This window comes from Equus asinus, chromosome 9 (genome assembly GCF_041296235.1).
Source record: "Equus asinus isolate D_3611 breed Donkey chromosome 9, EquAss-T2T_v2, whole genome shotgun sequence".
Taxonomy (NCBI): domain Eukaryota; kingdom Metazoa; phylum Chordata; class Mammalia; order Perissodactyla; family Equidae; genus Equus; species Equus asinus.
Window position 1 is genome coordinate 31,527,337 of NC_091798.1, and position 22,449 is coordinate 31,549,785.

Here is a 22,449-nt window from a genome sequence, read left to right on the forward strand (position 1 = left end):
ACCCAAGAATCAGTTGTCTCCAGAGAAGAGAATTTTTTTGTTTCAGTTCTCTCAGGACTGTTTAATTTTGCAAATTACAGAAAAAAATCAGCTGTGTTGGTTAGAAATAGGTTAACTGAACATAATGGAAAATACAAATTAATAGCAGCTTAAACACTTTATCATTTATTTTCTCAGGGAAGAGAAGCCTGAAGATATGCAGTCAATCTTTGCTATTAAGCTCCACATTCATCAGGGACCCAGGCTCTGCTATTTTCCTGCTCCCTTGTGGCTTCCATTTTCAAGGTTTCAAAATGCCTGCTGCTGGAACTCCTCAGTCTGCACAGCAGGAAGGAGTAAGGGAGCAAAAGAAATGTGGCACCCTCTGGCCACATTAGAGACCTCGCAGGAGTCTTTCTGTGAGTTCCATACAGCACATCTGTGTAAATTGCATTGGCCACAGCTCAGTCATGTGCTGGGAGGCTGGGAATGTAGTCATTTATTTTGGAATCAGTGCACCACTGAATAAAACTGGGTCTTTACTACCCGTTGAGTAGATGAAGAATATTGAGTAGGCAATCAGAAACTCTGTTGCTCTACATAACTGAATAGTTCAAGGGTTATCATAGTTATCTATGGCTTCAGGTACAGTTTGATCCAGTTGATGACAACATCTTCAGGACTTTTGTTCCAGTTCTCAGAGATTCTCTGGCTCATCTTCCTCATGCATTATTTTTACCCTTAGACTGGTTCTCTCTAGGATGGCAGAGATGGCTACAGCATTTCAGAATACTGTATCCTTATATCTCACTGTCCAGAGAAGGAGGAACACATTCTTTCTGAGACCTCTCACAGGAGAGCAGAAAAATATTTTCTTTCCAGACACCTAGCAAATCTCTTTGTGTACCATTGGCCCACATTGGGTCACTTGCTTATGCCTGGATCAATCACTGTGACTAGGTATGTGGTAGATGGAATGTGCTGGTTGGTTTAGGCCGATCAAGGGCATCCCTAGGGCTGGCAATGGGTTTAGCTTCCCTAAAACATAGACTGGCTAGATGGGGAGATGTGACTATTGTCATGAAAATGGTGTATTTATATGGAGAAACCAGTGTTCAGTACAGGGCTTCTGGAAATCACCTTCCTCTTTCTATGTGAGGCTTACATAACTATTTCTTCACTTGTGTTGTTTATTGAGCTCCCTATATCATATTCTCAGTTCCTTCTGTGGTCACCTCTGCAACTTTAAATAGCATAATTAAACCTTCATTACTCATTTCATTAACCACAGAGATGGACATCTCTTGATTCCTGTGTTGTATGATGAGAACATTAAAGTTCCTTCACCCATTCATCACACCTTCCCACCTTTACCTCTCAAATCTTGCCAGTTGTACCTCCATTTATATAATGCTGAAATTAAGAAATATACATTATGACTATCCTAGTTAAGTCTTCTTAAATGTCCACAGGTTGATTCTAGAAGTTTAAAACAGAAAACAGCATTTAAATCATTATAACATTATCGCTATTATCCCTTTAGCCTAAGGGGTATGCTGGGTTACACTTCCTTTCCAGGTGGTCAGAAAAACAAGTTCAAATCCTCCTGTTTTTAAACAACACCAAACACTTTCACCATTTCTTTAAGTTTTCTAAGATCTTGTTTAAACCAATTCACCTCTTTTTGTTTTTTCCATAGAGATCTCTCTTCCATGGTCATCCAGGCCAAATTAGACCAAGCACACCCAAGACCAGGGCATGGATATCTTACATCCAAGAGGCGGATCTGGAGCTCAGAAAAGAAGTCTGGGCTGGAGTGCAAAATTTGGGACTTGTTAGCATACACATGATAATTAAAGCAAGCATTGTGGATGAAATTGTACGGGTGCCTGTTGAGAGGGGAAAAAGAGGAAGGGCTCTGACATTTAAGCTGGAGAAGGAGCTGGTAAAAACGACTGAGCTTTTTAAATCTCGGCATCAGAGAATCAATGAGTTGGGGGAGTGGCAGAGGTGATGTTGAACCTTGCACCTGGAACAGGGGTTCTTGCTTCAGCATTCCTGGCGGATGGCGCCCAGCCTGTGCTTTGACATCTACAGTGCTAGACGGTGCCAAATGTTGAGACAGTCTTATACCAAGCAGAATTGTTTCTCTATAATATCCTGGCCCCTGTTCTGCTTTCTCACGCGTCAGAAATCCAGCCTGATTTTATTGTTTGCTTGTGCATAATAGCTCTTGAAATAGTGTGGAATAGTTAAGTGCCTAATACATGTAATGTGATCAACTGTTAATGTTGTTTATACATTGTTGTTGTTATCGTGATTTTCATTTCATGGTTGCTCACAGCAAAGGCTTTAAAGCCTGCATTCTAATCTTGGGTCTGACCCTTTCTAGCCATGTCATGTCATCTCAATACCAAGTTCCTTAACCTTTCTTTGCACAGTGACTAGCAAACCGTATGCACTCAATAAATGTTTGTTGTGTAATAATAAAATAATGACAGCAACAATAATAGGTGTCATGAGCTCCCTTCACCACCTATGCTTGCCTTATTAACTTTCACAATGTGCTCAAATTATCTGTGTCCAACTCTCGCCCCTCTAGTTGGCTCTGAGGGCTTTGAAAAGTGGGACCTATCTTCTTATGCATCATAATCCCCATGGTTGAGTACAGGGCCTGCCACATAGAAAACATGTAAGCCATTTGCGGGACAGAATCTGCCAACCTCCTAGCTACCCAGTTTGCCCTTCTTTAAACATGAAATGATGGTTCAAATTATCCACTAACCATCTTACTGTAAGTGTCCCTGATTATCTGTAGCAGACTCCAAAGGGATCCCACACACGCACCCACAATCCAAATACGTCAGCCATACTCACCCTGTCCATCTCTGCCCTGACCACCTTCATCGCCTGCACTGCTGCTCGGTGATGGGTCCCTGCTGCCTCTACGCATCATGAGACCAGTAGTGTCTGTGCCAAGGAGTTTGGCTCTGAAAGACCCAAAGACCTGCCTCTCCAGGTGCAAGGACACGGCCTCCTCCCTGGGTCTGAGCCCTGCTTCATGAGTTGGGTCCTGAATACAGAGTCTTGACTTGTGCCCAGCCTCTCACGGATCCTTCCTGAACATGCCTATTGGGTTTTGCTTCTAACCCCTTCTCTCTACAGCTCAAACCAGTCCAAGGAATCTGGTGGGGTCAGAGGCCGTTCCATACCTGCCCACTTTTCTCTTCTTTCCGCTGTGGCCCCTGCCCTCCTCAGAGCTTCCTCTCTCAGTTCCAGGACAAAGCTGCCAGGTTAAAGAATGGGACAAATCCATCTAGGGTAGGGGACGATGGGCAGTGTGGAGGAGAAAGGGACTTGTTCACTTTAGCTGAAGCTAGGCAAAACTGTCCCATTACATATGTAATATAAACTTTATCCCCAAAGAGCCTTGTTGATGTTAAAATTCAGTTTTGCCATATCTTGAATGTGGCGGTGTTTGCATAACTCTCTAAACTTGTCAAAACTCACAGAATTGTACACCAAAAGAACACTGAATTTTACTATATAGAAATTTAAAAATAAATTGTGAAATTTCAGTTGTGCCAGAGTTTTCCCTGGCAGGTCACACTCATGATGTCTGTCTCATGGATCTGGCTCTTCCTGGAAGAATTTATTTTCTAGTTTTCCTTCCTGATAGGCTGAATATTCATTTATCTGATTTTTATTGGTAATAAAACGTGAATTAGTTAACGGCCTTTTCAAACAGAAAGAGGTGAAACCCAACAATATCAGGAAGGCTGGAGGACAAAGAACAGCTCAGCGGAAAAAAGAACCAGGAGCCTCTTATCTAGACAGCAATAACTCTGCCTGGCAGCCCTTTATCTGCCTCTATTCTCTGCTTTTTCAGGCAGTTGGCTTTTCAGTGTTCAAACAGCAGGTTCCTACAGACTTGGCCACACAGCAAGTTCCTAAGAACACCCTATCTTGAAATTATGTGGTCTCATACTCTCTGCTCAATCCTGTTAATTCTCTTCAGAGCAGACTGACTCCTGGACAGCTCTTTCCTAGTTAGAGGCAGCCTGGAGCTTCTCTCCTCCTTCTCTAGCTCCTCACCCCCTTTTCAGTTGCAGACATATGATGTCACTCCATCTGAACCACCTGTTCCATTTCACGACCCCTCCTACACATGAGTCTATTTCTCCCAAAGCCACATCCTCTCTTAGAAGTGAGGGATCATCCTTTCATCCACATGAATCTGCCTTCCTTTGGCCTCCAAGGGCTCATGTTTCCTGGGCAACTCTGACCCCCTGGAGAGCACATACACTCTGAATGCAAATCCAATTGTCTGGTTCACATATCCATCCATTCAGCTCTTACCGAGAAAGTGTCCGCTCTAAGCCAGGCTCCTTATAAGCACAGAGTCTCTGAACCTTAGCCGCTTGTGTTTTAGTGGAGGAGGCAGAGAGTAAGCAGATAAACAAATACATCAATGAATTAGTTACAGAGAGAGATGAGGGTCCCAAGGGACATAAGCAGAGTGCCAGGACAGAAATTAATGGGATGGGAGAAAAGTAGTCAAGAGGAATCCTCTCTGTAAGACACATATTTAGGCTGAAGCAGAGGAGAATCATGTTAGGTCTGTGAAACAGTAAATGCAGAAGTCCCGGGGCCAGACAGAGCTGTGTGTGACTAGAAATCCACAGCCCAGCATGGCTGCAGAGGAGTGTGTTGTGAGCTGGGGCAGGAGAGGAAGCAGAATCCAGGATGGGAGCTTCCTGGAGGCCGAGCTGAGGAGTCTGAGCCACACGCTGGCTCATTTGGTTTGATTGACATTTGGGGGAGTGGGAGATCCTCATGTACTCCAGGCCGGGGAGCAAAATAAGAATACATGTGGTCCTCCAGGGGAGATTTAACTCTTAGAAGCAACAAATTGCAAAAGTTTCTCCATTTGCAACTTCGTTTAAAGAAACTTTTACTACACATAGACTAGACGTCGTTTCCTGACATAGGATGATAGTCTGTGAGGTCAACTGAGGACTCCTGTGAATGACCCAAGTGCCCATGAATGCCCCAGCGTCTGGTTCTGGGCTCTTAGTTATTCAGTGGAGCTTATTAAAATGAAGCCAGCCACCTTTGGCTTCATTATAGGAAAGGTATTCACAGTTTGGTTTCCTTTCCTTTACAGCTGCGTTAAAACTCTTTGTCCTTATGTTTAAATTTTTAGCAGCTCTTAAGTGGATGGAAGGTATGCAAGCTTCAAGTTTGTGAGTTTAAGAGAAGCATTGATTGATTTCAGCAATTTAGATTTGGAATTTAATTTCCATCTTGCTTGCTCCTTCCTCTTGGTCCTCTTTCTACTTCTCCTTTCACTCTCTCTCTCTCCCTCACACACACACACGCACACACACACACACACGGCTCCCTTCTGCAGCAGCAAAGCCACCCAAAGTAAAATAAGCTTAAAACAAGTTTTGAGACTTTTAAGATAACCCCCATGGTGTGGTGCTGATAAGGTGCTGCAGTCCATGGCAGGCTGCGATGCAGTAAGTATATAGCAGGACATTTGTATCAGTCAAGCCAAGTGTGGACAAGCAAAGGGGGAAAATAGTATTTATTTCTGCAGTCTAGAAGAAATTAGCAGTAGAAAACCTTAAAATGTTTCAAGTTTATAACAGAAATAATAGAATCAAAGACTTCTTAATCTCCTCTGAGGGATGTTTCTGGCCTGCTAGCTCCACTGAGCTAATTGTACCCGAGGGTTCCTGGAAGAGAAACTGGACCTGGAAGCTGGAACAGTCTGATGCCTGGCACATCGCAGGGGCTCCTAGTGATCAATTCTTATTTTCAGGCTGCTAGTTTCCATTTGACCTTCCTAACAGCGCTCTAAACTTACTGGAGAAATAAGATCTCCCCTACTGTGTGTAGTCTCGGCGGAGGGACTAGATCCTTTCCCTCCTCACTCTTGGATTCAGAATGGGGGAAGGAGGAGACACAGAGCTAATCCTGGCCAGCCTGGTGTGTTCTCCAGTGACTTTGAACTTGGGTGAGTGACCCAAGGATGGAGAACTGGTAGAGGCCGGTCACTACGTCAAGATGGATGGTGCACTGTCCTGGTGGAGTTTCTCTGTGAACCAGTTGATGCACTGCTTGCTTTTTGGTTCTCTGGAGCTCTTCCGGTACCTGCCTCTCCAAGTCTGGCATCCAGCATCCTAGTGATTCTCTGAGCCGCTAAGTAGAGTTCCAACAATTTCCCTTTTGCTTAAGTTAGCTAGAGTCCTTTTCTGTTGCTTGTTATCAAAGGTCTTAATTGAGATGGTACAATAAATGTTCCTAGAATGAATGAACTAATAGAATGAAGATAGGCCCAGATTATATTTCAAGCCTTTTCTGGCTTTTCCCTTCTTTTGTCATCATCAGAGAATTGAATCTCATTTGTAGATGGGTTTTCTTGGGGCTTGGAAAAATTCCAAAGTTTTATACGACTTAACTTTTGGAGGCAAAGCTATTTTTTAAAAGATAATTAAACCTAAGTTTTAAATGTATGCTTATTGTATGGTATTTAGAAAACACAGATAAGCATAAAAAGAATACAAAAATATTCATAAACATCTTTCTATATAATAAATATCATTTGACAAAATCATGTTTAATACCTGAATGGTATCTCATGGTAGGGATAATATATTTAGCTAGTCCTCTATTGTTAGACGTTTGGGCTATTTCCAATTATGCACTCTTATAAAAGAACAATCTCTTAGGTAAATCTTTGGGTACACAGGCTTATTACCCTTAGGATACATTTTAAAAAACAGAATTGTTGGGCCAAAGAGTTTGTATGTTTATGATGATTTTACTTACAATAGTAGCCCTTTTAAAATAAAGCTGATAAAAAAAAAGAATAGCCCTTTTATTATGGGATTCTTCTTCAGCAAAAGCAAACAAAAACAAAAACAAGCATAAAACAAAGAAAAGTCTATGTTTCAAGCTATGCGCCAAAGCAGCACCATTTAAAACCATGTTGCATGGTGCATCACTTGACCAGCCCAACTAAATGGAGACAGATAGTGCAAAACACATGATTAATAGCCCTGTCTGCTCAGCGCCACAAGACATTGCATTTGCTCCCTTCATGTATTCATTCAAAAAACAGCTATGAGTTCCTACTGTGTGCCTGGCATGGTTCTAGGGGCTGAGATATAGAAGGGAAGACGAGACCTGGTCTCTGCCTTGGAGGTGCTCACCAGCCAGTGGGCTGTACATACCCGTAAATAACTCACAAACAGCGCAGTGTGGTGGTAACTGCTACAGTAGGGAGATGAACACAGCCTGGAACAGTTTCAACCTGTGCATTTAGAGTTCTCTCCTCTCTCTTGTTCCCTGCTCTCCCATTAGAAAGCACCAGTTGAAAGGAGATATAACCCGGGAAATACAAACAAAATTCTGGAGAATCAAACAAGGGAGAGGTCAGGAACAGCTCCATGGAATCAATGAGCGTTGAAGAGACGTAGGACCAGCAAGACATGTGGAGAAGGGCATTCTGGAGAGGGCATCGGGAGCACCGATACGGAGGAGAGAAGAAAAGAAAGTGTTCAGGGAACAGACCGCTTGAAAGATAAGCTGTGGGCATAGCAAGATGGCTGAAAGCAGGGGCTACCTTGGATTTCCGTCAGTAACAAGTTAAGTTAAGGCATTCACGTGTGCCTCCACTAGTAAAAGAGAGGCATTGTATTAGTTATCTATGGCTGCTGCAACAAATTACCTAGTGCCTTAAAACAACACAAATTTATTATCGAATGCTCTCTAGATCAGAAGTCTGATACGAATCTCACTGCGCTAAAATCAAGGTGTCTGCAGGGCTGCCTTCCTTTCTGGAAGAGATTCTCCTCTTAGGGGAGAATCGGTTTCCTTGCCTTCCCCAGCTTCTAGAGGCCGTCCACATTCCTCCGGTCAGAACCCCTCCTTCTATCTTCAAGGCCAGTCACAGCTGGTAGAGTCCTTTTCACACTGCATCGCTCTGACTTCCTGTCTCTTCTACTTTTAAGGACCCTTTTAAGGGCCCACCTGAACAATCCAGGATAATCTCCCATCTCAAGGTCCTCAACTTAATCATATCTGCAAAGTCCCTTTTGCCATATTAGGTAACATACTCACAGGCTCTTGGGATGAGGACATGCCTATCTTTGGGGAGCCGTTTTCTGCCTTCCGTGGGCATTAGCGTTTTAGAGCAAGGGAATGACACTACTGGGGATCTGCCTGAGAAAGAGCATGCTGACGTCAGGAAGGAGGATGGACTGGAGGGGCAGAGACTAGTTAGAAGACCTTTTTGGTGATTTCAGAAAAGACATGATTCAGTCCAGTGGGAATAGGGAGGAAAGGACAGATGCCAGCGGCGGAGTGGGGACAGACTCCCTGGGAACTGGGGAGTGGGGAGAAGGGGAAGAGAGGTAAGGTAGAGTCGTCAAAGATGATTCAGGCTTTGAGCTCCCATGAGTGTGAAGACAATGGTGTCATTTATCAGAAGTATTTGGTTTAGGAAGTGGGGTGGTGGTAAATTTAAGTTTGGCTCTTATCATTAGAGAAATAACCTATAACTTTTCCACTTTTAAAATTTGAATGAGGGTTATAAGATGAATAAAGATTCAAGACAAACACACGCCAGGGAAAGGAGTAATGGGTGGGAATGGCTGAGAGCGAGAGGTGTTGAGACAGACATGGCACAAAGAAGGTAAAGAAGAGATAACAGGATGGAGAGAGATGGAAATGGGAAGAGAGAGAAAGAAGAGAGAAAGAGTGTATGAGTATTATGTGGAAGAAATACAGACCATGAGGAAGACAGACAGTCCCTGGCAAAAGAAGGAGGAAATGAGAGGCGGGAATATCAGAGAGAGAGAAGCTGAGAAAGGGACAAGGTCAGAGTTTCTGGCACAAATAGGTTGGTCGATTTAAATTTCCAGTTCACTCAGGTTGTGCTCACAATTGTAAGTTAATAATTTTTTAGATTGTCTTAGAAGACATTTGCTTTCAGAGGTTAATTACTGTCTCAGATTCTCTGTTTTGTCAAGTTTCTGGGCAGCCTGAGTCGTCCTTGGGGGGGTGAATTATCCACTGAGTAGGCCCTTTGTTCCCCTCACCTGTCTCACCAAAGGGGGGTTCTCCTTTGGCCTTCCCGACATGCTATGTTTAATTCTTGAACTGTCTTGTCCCTGGAATTTGAGGCCTTTCCTCACATGTGTTGAGGAAAAATGTGTGGCATTCTGTTACTGTTCCTCACAGATTTTACAACACCCTTAGTGACACACAGGCAGGAGCTTTGGTTAAGTCTCGACACAACTGTGCGTTTATGGTCCCCAATTTACGGATGGGAGCACTAAGGCTTGGCTACAGTCTACCACATGCTCAAGGTCACAAGTGGACAGAGCTGGGGGAATAGGCTGCCTCCAGATCAGGGAAGCAATAGTAGACTACTAAATATTGGTAGGATCACTGATGAAGACTTCAAGCAAATGAAACGCTGCCTCTGGCAAACTTGGGAGCCATGGATCGAAGGGACTACCGAGCTCCCTCTGAGCCCCGCTCCAGCACTAACTCTGCCCTCGCCGCCGAGTCAGAGGCGTGAGAAGGAAGTAAGCTCCTCAGGGGTGGGATTTCCCCCGGCACGGGCACCACAAGCTCTATCTTTCAGTAGAGGAAATGGGCCCTCACAGAGGTTAGCCAACTTGCCCAAGGTCACCCAGGAGTCAGCAGGGAGCCCAGGGCTCGCCCCCTGCCTCGATCGGATGGGCAGCGCTCGTGCCAGGGAGGGGCTAGCTGGCCAGCCCTGAGCGGGTGAGGTCCTAGGGCCGCCTTTGCGCCCACTCCCCGCGTCGCCGGCGCCCGTGGGGGCGGCCGTGGGGAGCGCCGGGCTGGGGGCTGGTGAGCCCGCGGAGCCCGGCCCGGCCGGCCGGCGAGAGGACGATGCACGGCGCCGCCAGGTGAGCTGGGGCGGGGGTCGGGCGCCCGCCGGCCTCCTGCGCGGGGGCTGCCGCCGGCACCCGAGGGGGCGGCGGGGAGGGCGCAGGCAGTGGCTGCGAGCGCGCGGCGGCGGCGGCGGCAGCTCGGCTCCGCGCCTGGGGGCGGCCGCTGCAGTCTGCCGGGCGCCCGGCTCCCTCGCCTCGGGCAGCGGGTAGGTGCGGCCAGCGCGCCGGGGTCAGGACCCCGGGAGCCCACGTGGGCCGGGGGGGGGACGCGGCGGGGGCTGGGCGGCACGACCGAGTCCGGGACTTGGGGGTCCTGGGCTCCCGAGCCCGGGCTCTGCCGCAGGGATGGGCTGCGTGGCGTCTCAGGGTGTAGGTGGGCTGGCTGGTGGTGTGAGACACGTCTCCAGCGTGGGACCACTGTAGGGTTGGGGCTAGTGCCCTGCACTTGTGTCCGTAAGTACTTGTGAAACTGCTGGTGTGTTCGCTGACTATATGAGGTTGTGCGTGTAAAGGATGTGTGTGTGTGAAGGTGAGAGAGAGGGAGAGAGAGGGAGAATGAAGAGAGAGCGTGAAAGAGACACAGGCTGTGCATCCTTAAGGGCATATGTCACCCGATACATGTGTGGACTGTATGGATGGTCCTGGATGTGTAAATGAGAGAGTGTACTCTCTCTAACTCTGTGCGTGTGTGTGACAAGATATGCATGTCCTGAGTGTATAACTGGCTGTGTGTGTAAGTGACCATGTGTGTGGGCACGCTGTGCTGCATGAAGCTTTCACAGTCCCTGCCAGTACAAGCTTTCTGCAGTTGTCTGTCACAGAATCCCAACCCCAGAGTAAGATGCATTTCCCCTCAGCTTGCTACCCACTGTGTGGCACTGTGCTGTTAGTTGCCTTTGGAAGAAGTGGCCATTGATACAGGGAAGTGGTGGCTGGCAGAGGTGGAAAAGTCATGGGCTCCTCTTCCTAGAGTTCAATGTTAAGAGAAAATGTTGGGTTGACTTCGAGTTTGGTCCATTAAAATGAACAAAAAATGTTTCTTAGGGTTCAGGTTTGGCATGAACCAAAGGTGACTTTTGATGGAAGGACACTGAGGAAAATTTGCCCTCCTTGTCTTGATATTGCTGGGACGGACTCTCCAGGTCATAAAGCTGTGGCTGACCCCAGGGGCAGTGGGCGGTGTTTGCCTAGTCGTCCAGGTGTGGAACTTCAGTCTCAGAGGTGATGGAGGAGGAGTTGCAGTATGCTGTTGGCGAGCACAGGTGGTGAAGGAAAAGGACACTGGTGATGGATGCGGTGCTCCAGAAACAAGGAAAGCGTCAGGACAGGGCACGAGACACATGGAGCTCTGAGGAGCAGCTCTCACCCGGGAAATGATGAGGGTGGAAGAAAATAGTAGAAAGTGAAAAGGGCTTGCAGCATTCTCAAGTCATTTTTGAATCTTATGTTTATTTTTCCCATGCACCCTTACCCTAAGCTCTCTCTTGTGTTTGCATCATGTCCTCCCATGGGAAATGTCTTTATTATAATTATTATTATACAGTTTAGTGGGCTGTTATTTAAACACCAGGAGAACTGTAGCACATCAGAGCTAGTAGGAGTTTCAAGGAGTGTTCAGTTCAGCCCATGTTGAGCAGACAGAGGTCCCAGGGCCCAGAAGACAGTGGTGCTCTTCGTTCCTCTGAGTTACCTGGATTTCACTCCTGAAGCTGGTCCTTCGAGAGGCCACAGTGGTCTTGGAACCAACAAATTGAATGTTTTCTTCCACTCAAGTTCTACTGGACTCCCTGACACTGTTCATCTCCTCACTCCTTCCCCAACTTCACCAACTAAGGAAAGCACCTGAAACCCAACATGAGCGACCTGACACCCCAGACCACCTCCTGACTTTCCCATCTCTGTTTGAACCACCACCGTCCTCCAAGTCTCCTGGCTGACACCTTTTTATTTCTCTTCTTCCTTCATCATTAGTGGGCACAGCTTAATCAATAGGCAAGTTTTATTCATTTTCCCTCAGTGCCTCTTGAATCTAAGTTTTTTAATTCCTGCTGCCACCACCTTTTCAGGTGAGACTTATATTCAGGGATTTCTGGAGATAAGAACAGATGTGGACTGTGATCATTGAAAAACATGCAAAGCAAATGCACAAAAAGAGACCTTTGATATTATCACTGTCTGACTAATAAGTGAACTAAGTTCTTTGGAAGAGTCTAGACCTTCTGATGGTTGTAGCATTATGTGATCTGGATCAAGTCTCTTGGCCTTTCTAAATCTTAGTTTCTTCATCTGTGAAATGTGATGGAAGATTTCAAGTAGAATCTAGTTGCTAGATCATTTCTAAGGTCTCTTCTAGCTCTAAAATTCTCTGATTGTCATTGATGTTCTTTGTTTTAATGAGAAACATTTCCCCTAATGCCTTATGATTACGTTCTAGTATCTAACCATCTTTTTAAAAACATTCAGTGTGTCTTTAGGGAAAGGAACGAGGCAAAGGGAAAAGGATGAAAATGCGCTATTGGCTTAAGTTTGTGACTGAGGGTGAGTTGCACACATCAAGTCTTAAAGTTGAAGGAATCTCAGAGGTCACCCATTTTCACCTCCCATCGAGTGCCAGAATCTTCCATGCCATTGCCTTTCTGAAAATTGAAAAAAATGTGTCGTCTTATTAAGATAACTTATTAAGATAACAGTGTTGTAATTCAGGGTTTCTCGAACCTCTGTACTTTTGACATTTTGTGCTAGATAACTTTTTCTTGTGAGGAACTGTCCTGTGCATCATGGGATGTTTAGCAGCATCTCTGGTACCCATTAGATGCCAGTAGCATCAGCCAGTTGTGACAACCAAAAATATCTTCAGACATTACCGGTGTCTTCTTGGCAAGTTCCCCAAACACCAACCGTCGTTAAGAACCACTGTTGTAATTCAAACACAAGTCGTAGGGGCCTTGTACAGAAATATTCTACAGCAAAGTATTATAATAAACAAATGAACTGCTGTGTTGCCAGCTCCTTTTCCACCCCTTTCCAGGGTAGCCACCTGCACATATTTACCTTTTTCCCTCCTGGTTTCTCACTGCCTTGTTGCTATGCCTGGAAATGCTCAAGATGCTGCTGAAGGCTGAGAAGCGTTTTAGAGACAATATCATAATAATCCTAATGGCTCGCATTAATCCAGCCCTTGTTATGTGCCAGGCACAGTTCCAAATGCTTTACATGGATTATCTCATTTAATTTTTGTTAAGAATCTATGAAAGAGAGACTTTTAGTCCCCCCCATTTTAGAGATCAGGTAACTCAAACTTGGAGAAGTGGAATAACTCGCTCAAATTCTCTCAGCTGTGAGGCAGTGGGGCTGGGGTTGGAGCGTGTGTTGTCTGACTCCAGAGTCAGCGTTCTGAGCCTTCACACTAAACTGCCTTCTGTGAATGGGGTCTTGATGTTACTGGGTGGAAGTGATCTTAAACAGCATCTAGTTCAATTGTAGAATGAAGTCTGCTTCTAGGAAGGCTAGAGGCTGTGAGGTTGGTACTTGTGTTCAATTGAAATAATGTGATTTCTCCCCTTTTTTGTCTTCTCCTCTCTCTTTGTTTTTCAGGTTACTCAGAAATAGCTCCAAGGCGTATGCAGAGTGAGAGGGGTGGTGGCGGGGCTGGTAGCTTGGGGGAGGGGCTTGGGGAAAGGAAGGATGGTGAAAAGGAGCAAACAATGGATGAGACATTTCTTTTTCGGTTAAGTCATTGCCATCATCTAAACTTTGGATATCTATCCTATCACCAAAATTAAAGTTGCTGTATTTTTATCAACTCCTTCCTTCTGTGCCAGAGTTGGGGTCTGAGAATTTGCATTTCTAATAGGTTCCCAGGTGATGCTGGTGCTGCTCGTCCAGGGACCAGAATCTGAGAACTACATGGTGAAGATCTAGATGCCTAAATAAAGCTCACAGCCACCCACCTGAGATTTTTTAACAAAAAGATATTTTTAAGATAACATTTGGAGTTATGAGAATCAATGGATAGAGCAAGATTGAAAGAACAATACCTCCTAAGGGACTAATTGACATCTCTCACTAAGCATTTAAGCTTTGCCTCTCATTTTGAATTTCAGAAAAACCTTTGCTTTTTCTCAGCTATGGTACTTCTAGGTTGGATTAATTCTGATCTTAGATCTTTTCATGTTCCCTGCTTCCACCTGCCCCTGCCACTACTTCAATTTGGATGATAAAATCCTCATTATTCACCAGATAATCCAAAAAGAAGAAGTCCTTTAATATCTTGTCTACTGCCAGATAAATTCTGACTAGTCCTTCTGAGATTGAGAAAAATCTGTTATCTCTGCATCCAGGTTTTGTTTCCTGTGTAGTTGTACTTTTCTCCCTTTCAAATCGACATGAGCACAGTGAAGACATCCAACAGAAACTCACGTCAGAACATTTCTGTGTAACTGATTAGAGTTTTAACAATCTCAATCAGAAAAAATTTCTTTTAAAACCAAATTACAAACTCAAGCAACTCCTTCCTTCTTCTGGACAGATCTTCTATCAGCATCTGTTTCTTTTTGCACGACCACACATTCTCCACCTAAACAAGGTGACTCCAAGTACTTGCTCAGAAAGATTTAGTGATTCTGAGACTCAGATGCAATTTAAATACTTTACCAAATACTTACTATGTACTGTGGAGTTATATACATCTAGTCTTTTTTGATTTTTATATTAACCCCTGAGAGAAGGGGTGTTTCTCTTGTTTACAGATGCGGAAATCAAGGCCCGGAAACTAATAAACTCTTGTATTATTAGAAGGCTAATTGTGAATACATATTTTTGCTTATACAGAATAAAAGCCAACACTGGCTTGTTTAAGCAGAAATTGGAATTTATTGGAAGGACATGGAGCTTTTCTCATCAATTCAAGGAATTAGACCCCGGGAAGGATTGGAACCAGGCCATCTCCGGAGAACTCAGCTCCAGGAGTCACAGTCTTTTCCCCATTGCTCTGCCATTAATGTGGCACATTTCCATGAGTGTGTCTGTTGGTTCAAATTCTCAAGAGAGAGAATCTGATTGGCCCAGTTATTTGCAGCCAAGAAGTCACAGCGGAAGCATAGTTGCCGTGGGTTCACTCTTGTAGTTGAGGTAGACATTCCCAGTGTGAGTGGCCTAGTGGATGCTTGGATGAATATCTCCTGTTGTCACACAGCTAGTGTGGCAGGGACGGAATCTGAATTCAGATTTGACTCCAAATCCAGTGCATTTCTCCTACCAAAAGGAGATTTGATAGAGAAACATATTTATTTGGCGTGTAATAATGGCCACTTGCCTTTATTTTCGAGGTTCCCTCATCTTAGGCATTCCCTGCAGAGAGTCCTGCTGCTTCCGTTTGTGCATACCTCCTCATTTCTGATTTTTCTATGGCTGCATCCTGGTCCTCTCTGGCCCTCTGGTTTCTATGCCATGTAGCCTACCTTCTCGTTCTGCTCATGCATGTCATGTCTCTGGCTCACCTAGCTGAGCTCTGACTTACAGATTGTAAGAGTTGAAAGGATCTATCATCTTGTCCCATCTTTTACCCGTACAGTAAATAATCATTACTAATGTATGCTAAGCACTTACTGTGAGCATGACTGAGAGCTCTATGTCTTGTCTGACTCTTCTAACAACTCTTTTTAGAAAATTTCCCAATATTTTATTGTAAAAAACATGTTTAAGAGAAAAATTAGAAGAATTGTATAGTGAACACTCATATACTCACCTCATAAGTAACGTTTTACTAACTTGCTTTATCATATTTCTATCCAATCTTTTATCCATTCATCAATCCGTTTTTGGGATGATTACAAAGTAAGCTGCTGTTTCTTTTTTTTTTTTCAAAGATTTTATTTTTTCCTTTTTCCCCCCAAACCCCCTGGTACATAGTTGTATATTCTTCGTTGTGGGTCCTTCTAGTTGTGGTATGTGGGACGCTGCCTCAGCGTGGTTTGATGAGCAGTGCCATGTCTGCACCCAGGATTCGAACCAACGAAACACTGGGCCGCCTGCAGCAAAGTGCGCGAACTTAACCACTCAGCCATGGGGCCAGCCCCGCTGCTGTTTCTTATTCTGTTTTATAATTGGGAAACTGAGACCGAGACCGGTGAAGTGACTTGCCCAAGGTCACTCATGAGGAGGTGATGGATTTAACATTGGCAGTCTGACTCCCAAAACTACTTTCTTAACCATCAAGCAGCATTGTATCTCCTGGAAGGAGAGAAGGAAGGACTCACTCAAGGTTGGTTAGTGGTAGGTCCAAGGTCATCTGATTCTCAAGCCCTGAAATTTCCATTACATTGAGCCATGATAAATAGTCTACTTCCCAAGTAGAATTAGTATTTCCCCTGTTCCACGAAGATCTGCAGGTTTGGTACTTTACAACCTACCCCAGATCTCTGGAAAATCTGATTTTGACACGGATGATTCTACAAAACGAATACACTCTTTCTCACTTTTCAACATTTTAAAATAATTTGTGGAAATGACAGGCTGGGAAATAACCATTTTAGACAACTTTTTACAGCATTCAGAGGACTTTCACATGTGTTGTCTTATTTGAGCCTCATGAGTAGTAGCAGATGTGCGAGACAGGTGGGCTGGATATCTTAACCACATTGAACTGCTGGAGACCTGGTGCTTAGAGAAACAGAGGAGCTCAGAGCCCCGTGATGCTAAGAGAGAAGTTGGGCCTTGATAAAAACTTAGACTCTTTTTTGTTTGTTTGTTTTTTTAAAGATTTTATTTTTCCTTTTTCTCCCAAAGACCCTCGGTACATAGTTGTGTATTTTTAGTTGTGGGTCCTTCTAGTTGTGGCACGTGGGATGCCGCCTCAGCATGGCTTGATGAGCAGTGCCATGTCCGCGCCCAGGATTTGAACCAGTGAAACTCTGGGCCGCCGAAGCGGAGCACGCGAACTCAACCACTCAGCCATGGTGCCAGCCCCAAACTTAGCCTCTTTTAAAGGTCAGTAGACATTCTGTAGGTCTTGAGGAGCTACATAAATATCTAGTTAGTAAAGCTGAGCTGGAGAAGTTGAGAGGCGGGACTGTTGAGATCTGGATCCTTTATGGGATAACTTAGTGGTTTAAGGGCTGGGCTCTGAAGCTGTGGCCTGGTGTGGCCTCGGACAGCATCTCCTTTCTATGCCTTATTTCTTCCTCCGTGAAATGGGGATAATTGCTGTAGTCCTTCACCGTGTGATGTGAAGATGAAATGAGGTAACACATGTGAAGGGTTTAGTACCTGGAATGTGTTCCCCAAGCATCAGTTATGGAAACGTGTCATTACTGGTCCCCTGCTTCATCCCTGGGAGTCTTCTCTTCTGTGTTGAATGAGCCCCTCTCAAATCTATAGGTACTACTTTATCTTTTCCCTGAGGGGTGTGTTTAGGAACTAGTGGAAGGAGACTGTGGGCAGCAGCCTTCTGGGAGGTACCATCTTATTGGTCCCATAAAGATGCAGATTCTGCTCAAGAACTTCATCTAAGCTCTACATAGCCCATGTCCTTTGAGATTGTGCTGGCACGCTTAATTGTATTTGATAATCATCACACGATATCTGAAGCAGAGAGTTTGGTATAAACTGTTTTCTACTCCAGGAGGTTCAACGAAATGGAAAAGGGTGAGGACAGAAGAGGTAAATATGCTGGCAGAGACCTTCCTCTTGGCATGTACAGCGAATACTGTAATCTTGGTCTCTTAGCCCGTGAGGCATTTAAACAGCTAAGGGAAAACTATGAAAGAGGATTTCAGAAGGGTGTGCTCACCGGGGTGGATTGTGATCCATCCTTGAAGTGTTTCCCATACTGCTCTTCATGAATCACCTGCGCCAGAATCACCGGGAAGTTTGTTAAAATGGAATTCCTGGACCTACTGATTCAGAAATGCTTTGATTGAGGCACCTGAATCTGCAATTTTGCAAGTGATTTTTAGTTACTTTAATGTTTGAGAACCACTGCTGTCAACAGCATAATTCTGCAAGGTCCAAAACACTAATTTCGAAGACTTAATTTAGATGGAATGCAAATTTTGGTTTGACCGGCTCCCAATTCCAGGCCTTTGAAATCAGTGGTGATAAGACCCTTTGGGCATTCTCAGACCTGGCTTTCCAGGACCTATCCTAGAGAGAAGAGGAATAATTTCTGTAACCACGTCCCAAAGGTGGGGAGATCAGCCCCCAGGTGCATTGCTGCCTTTGTGGAGAAGCGGAGTAGGACCACCCAGCCTCCAGGCACTGGGGCACTGCCAAGCTGGAGACCACCTTGTTACTATAGCTGGCTAATATTATACTGTGGACTCACTGGGCACCTGCCTTATAAGTATTCAGTTTCATTTATTTTTTGTAATAACCTTGTGAGGTTGGTATTATGCTTATCCCCATTATACAGATGAAGCCACTGAGGCTAAGAGAAGTAATTTGTCCAAGGGCATACTGGTAATTGATAGAACTAGGACACATTCCAAGGCTGTCTGACCAGCTGCCTGTTTTTGTATGGCCTGTGAGCTAAGAATGGTTTTTGCATTTTTTAGTTGTTGGAAAAATCCAAAAGAAGAATACTATTTTGTGACAAGTGAAAATTATATGAAATTCAAATTTGGTGTCCATAAGTGTATTTTACTGGAAAACAGCCATGCTCGTTCATTTATTTATTGTCTGTGTCTGTTTTCGTACTACAACAGAATTGAGTTGTTGTAATAATGATCCTATGCTTGAAAAAGCCTAAGTATTTGCTAAATGGCCCTTTACGGAAAAAAATGTGCCAACTTCTGCTTTAAACCACTATGTCAGTGTTTCCCAAACTTTAGTCATTTGAGTACTACCTTTGTGAGTCTTGCCACCTTCTCATGCCATCTGGAACATTGCATAGCACTTTTCTTTAGATCAATTAGTTTTCTTTAAATAAATTTGTTTGACAAGAAACACGAATGTCAGTGAAAACCAGTACCAATTGCAAGAAATAGAAGGTGATTGTAAAAACAAATGCAACATACACAAAACAGTGTATCAGATTTCAGCTAAATGGTTGGAGCATATACTGTCATTGTTCCTCCCATTTTCCTGCAGCTCTCCTCATTTCTGTGTACCATATCCTGACTTCCAATGATGAATGCACATTTTTAGAGGGCTGCCTTCAGTCTGTTGGAATTGACTCTGCTCAAAGCACAGTGGGCTGTAGATGCCTGGGAATCCTGTCCCCCTGTGGACAGCCATTGACCAATAAATGATGGTGTGGGAGTATCAGTACTCCAGTTCTCTCCCTACTTGTCCAGGATGACTCTGAGGCATATGTTTTACACCATTTCCTGGAACTTCCCTGTGGTATTAAGCTTCAGTGGCTTAATAATACCTTTTTCATTGGCTACCTTCCATGCCCTTTCCTCATCACTCCACCAGTATACCTGCACCTGCCAAATAACTATTTGTTTATTTAATCCTCATTTATTTAATCCTCATCTCAAGATCTACTTCTTTAGGGGACCTCAGTAAGACAATAGTGTTTCTAGCAAAAGACTGTGAGCCTGGGACCTGTTTTTCTTTATTATAAAGGAGAGATTACCAAATATCAGGAAGGTGTCAAAGATAACCTAACTCTAATTTGAGTCCTTTTCTTCAACGTAAATAACAGTGATTAAAAAAGAAAATGAAAAGAGAACGTATTTTCACCATATTATCCAATCGTACTTTAATGCTGTATCCACCTACTGCCTAATATCATGTGCTTTGTCCAGTGACATGAGAACCACACTTCGGGAAAGGACATTTTACCTTAAATTGTGGTCCCCAGACCAGCAGCATCAGCAATACCTGGAAACTTATTAGAAATGCAAATTCTCTACTCTAAACCTACTGAATCAGAAACTTGAGGGAGGGGCCCAGTCATTGTGTTTAACAGGCCTCTAGGTGATTCTTATGCATGCTTAAACTTGAGAACCAGCACTCTGCAGTAAACAGCCTCTTATTTAGTTCTGCTCTCATTGCATTCCTGGATTTCATCAGAATTCAGAATCATCCAAGTCTTGCTTCCTCCCCTCAGACGTGACTGACTGATGGTTTTCTGCCTTCTGTTTGAGCCTCCCACTGAGGTGGACCTTGTTGCTTGCCAAGGCACACAGGTCAATAATTGGACAGCTTGGATGTTGCAGGAGCTACTTCATAGTGAGTCTCAAACTTCTCTTGAGGCTTCCACACATCTCTCCTTTGGAGACACAAAGACAAGGCTAATTCCTTCTCTGATTATCAAGTAGAACTTTCATATCCTGTCATACTGGTCATTCAACAAATAATTAACTGATCATGTTCTATATCTCTTTCCTCATAGAATCTGTGGCCGCATTGGGAGTGAGACATTACTCAAGTGATCAGAAAAGTAAATATATAAATAAATCCCTCCTGAATCTTCTTTTTTCCATCATGAAATATCCAGATCTGTATTTAATTGGATCTGATTTCTTGTAACCTCACTCTCCTCGTCACATTCTTTGGTGGGGCGGAAATCTCTTCCTTAAAAAAATCTGATTTCTAGGAATGCTCTAGATATGATGCGGGGTCGGTGCGCCGAGGAGTTGAAAGAAAGATTACTTGGACTCTCAAGGTCTGGCAGTAGTGCTCTTTTATTTAGAGAATAGTGTGGAATAGCATGGGGACAGGACCCATGGGCAGTCAGAGCTGCTGCGTGAGGATAGGACCCACGGGCAGGAGGAGCTGCTGCTGCTGCCGCTGCTGCTGCAAACATGGGTTGAGAATAGGGCTGAATTTAAGGCATAGGTATGTGAGTTATCTCTTTACAAGACAAAGGAAAGAATATGTAAAAAGAGTTGTTAAAATGGTATCAGTGCTGGTAGGGTCTGGTTATTGGGTGGTCCTATAACTTTTAGATAAGAATCTAAATATTAAATATACCACCTTAAATATTATCTTCAGCTAAAGACAAAGGAGGATGCTGGGGGTGGGGGGCAGTTACATGAGGTTGCCAGACAGTAAACAACTTAAGTCCTTGACTTCTCCATTAAGAGTTTCCAGAGATAAGGCCATACCACCTTCCTCCTGGTGCAGAGAGGGACACCCCCCCCAGATGGAGACTTCCTTCACAAATGCAAACGTCTCTCATCAAAGGGCAAGCAAATTCCACTCCTCAGAGCCTCCTTCTCATCTGCAGTTTTTAGAAGTAACCAGCCTAAAATCCTCATCAGATATACACTGTTCAGTGCTACATGAAAGGGAAGTTCATGGTTCTCCTTTACTTTTCCTATAATCCATTCTTTTCCCCAAAAGGTGGATTGAGTATGCCTCTTCAACATTCTTTCGTAGGTTAAGGGCTCTTTTTAAAATCAGTTTTTGACAAAGAGGCTAAAGTTCCTGGCTGAAAAATGTTTATTTACCCAGGAAGGATATTTTCTTAGTTAGTTGGAAAAAAGTGAAAAGCCATTTTGCATCCTAGCTGTACATGTCAGCATGGTGGTCCCTTAAGCGTAACTGAATTGGCATCTGTATGGATTTTCAGTCATGGAAATAAAACACCTAGAAGCTTTTTATTTAGGAGTAAATCTTTCTAGACAACTTAGCCCAAATGGCATTTTGATTACGAGCCCTAGAAAGAGACACTTGCAAATGAAGGTCCAGCTTCTGGATCACAGGCTCTTGTTTTTTTTTTTTTTTAATGGCTTATACACATTTTTACTTTACATTGCCATTTAGATGTCTAAATAAACAATTAATATGATCTTTTTCAGGACTAATTTAAAAGAGAAGTTCTTTTAAAGAGTATGTATTAACTGCTTGAGGTAAAAAAATTTGCTGAGACAGCATCCTACAAATTCCAAATATTTTCCAGGAAACAAAGTCCGAGTAAATAGCTGAGGAGAAGAATTTTTTTCTGCGATTTAGTGAGAATTTGCACAGTTGCAAGTTTTCAGATGATGCAAGAACTTTTTTCACAGTAAAGGAGACTAGGACATCCTGATCCACCTGATCTGCCATGGGCTGTAGAAGACTATTTGGGGGTGCTTGTGTCTTTGATCCTGGTGAGGCTGCATGTTTTGGGACATATGGCTGGCAGAGAGTTAGGGCAGTGAGGTGATGAGGCCAACAACTGACATTTGACAGCTAACTCTTACCAGGTATTTGGCCGTGTTTGATTACATATTACATTACTCTTCTTTTTGTCCTACCTGCTCAGAAATGTCTGTGATCATGCTAAGTATGTGGAGCCTGTTTGAGACCGTGTATATGAATTGAGGGTGCATCCTTTTGTAAAACTGGAAAATCATTGGAAAACTTGGTCTTTGGCTGGGGATAGGAGAGGCAGAACTAACATGGGCCATCACAGTCCTACAATTTTAGCATTGGAAGAAACCCTATCAGTCACTAAAATCACAGTTCTCATTTAAACATCCTTAAACAGTCACGTGCTCCCTAAATGCCTCCAGTGACAAGCAACTCACCTGTTCAAAATTTCTTTGAACTTCTGAGAAGCTCTAATTACGTGAAATTTCTCCCTTTTCTCACCCCG

The 22,449-nt window shown here is 43.9% G+C and overlaps 1 protein-coding gene across 19 annotated transcripts in view; it reads left to right on the plus strand.

Annotated features, from left to right (window-relative positions):
• The first annotated feature begins 9,333 nt into the window (after positions 1–9,333).
• The window catches only part of HTR4 (5-hydroxytryptamine receptor 4), a 172,653-nt gene continuing 159,537 nt past the window's right edge, over positions 9,334–22,449 (plus strand). For 10 of the 19 annotated variants that reach the window (XR_011505777.1, XR_011505776.1, XR_011505781.1 and 7 more), the window contains exon 1: positions 9,594–9,932. The gene's annotated coding sequence lies outside the window, so the exon portion shown is untranslated. The other 9 variants (XM_070517238.1, XM_070517242.1, XM_070517239.1 and 6 more) reach the window with 4 other exon arrangements.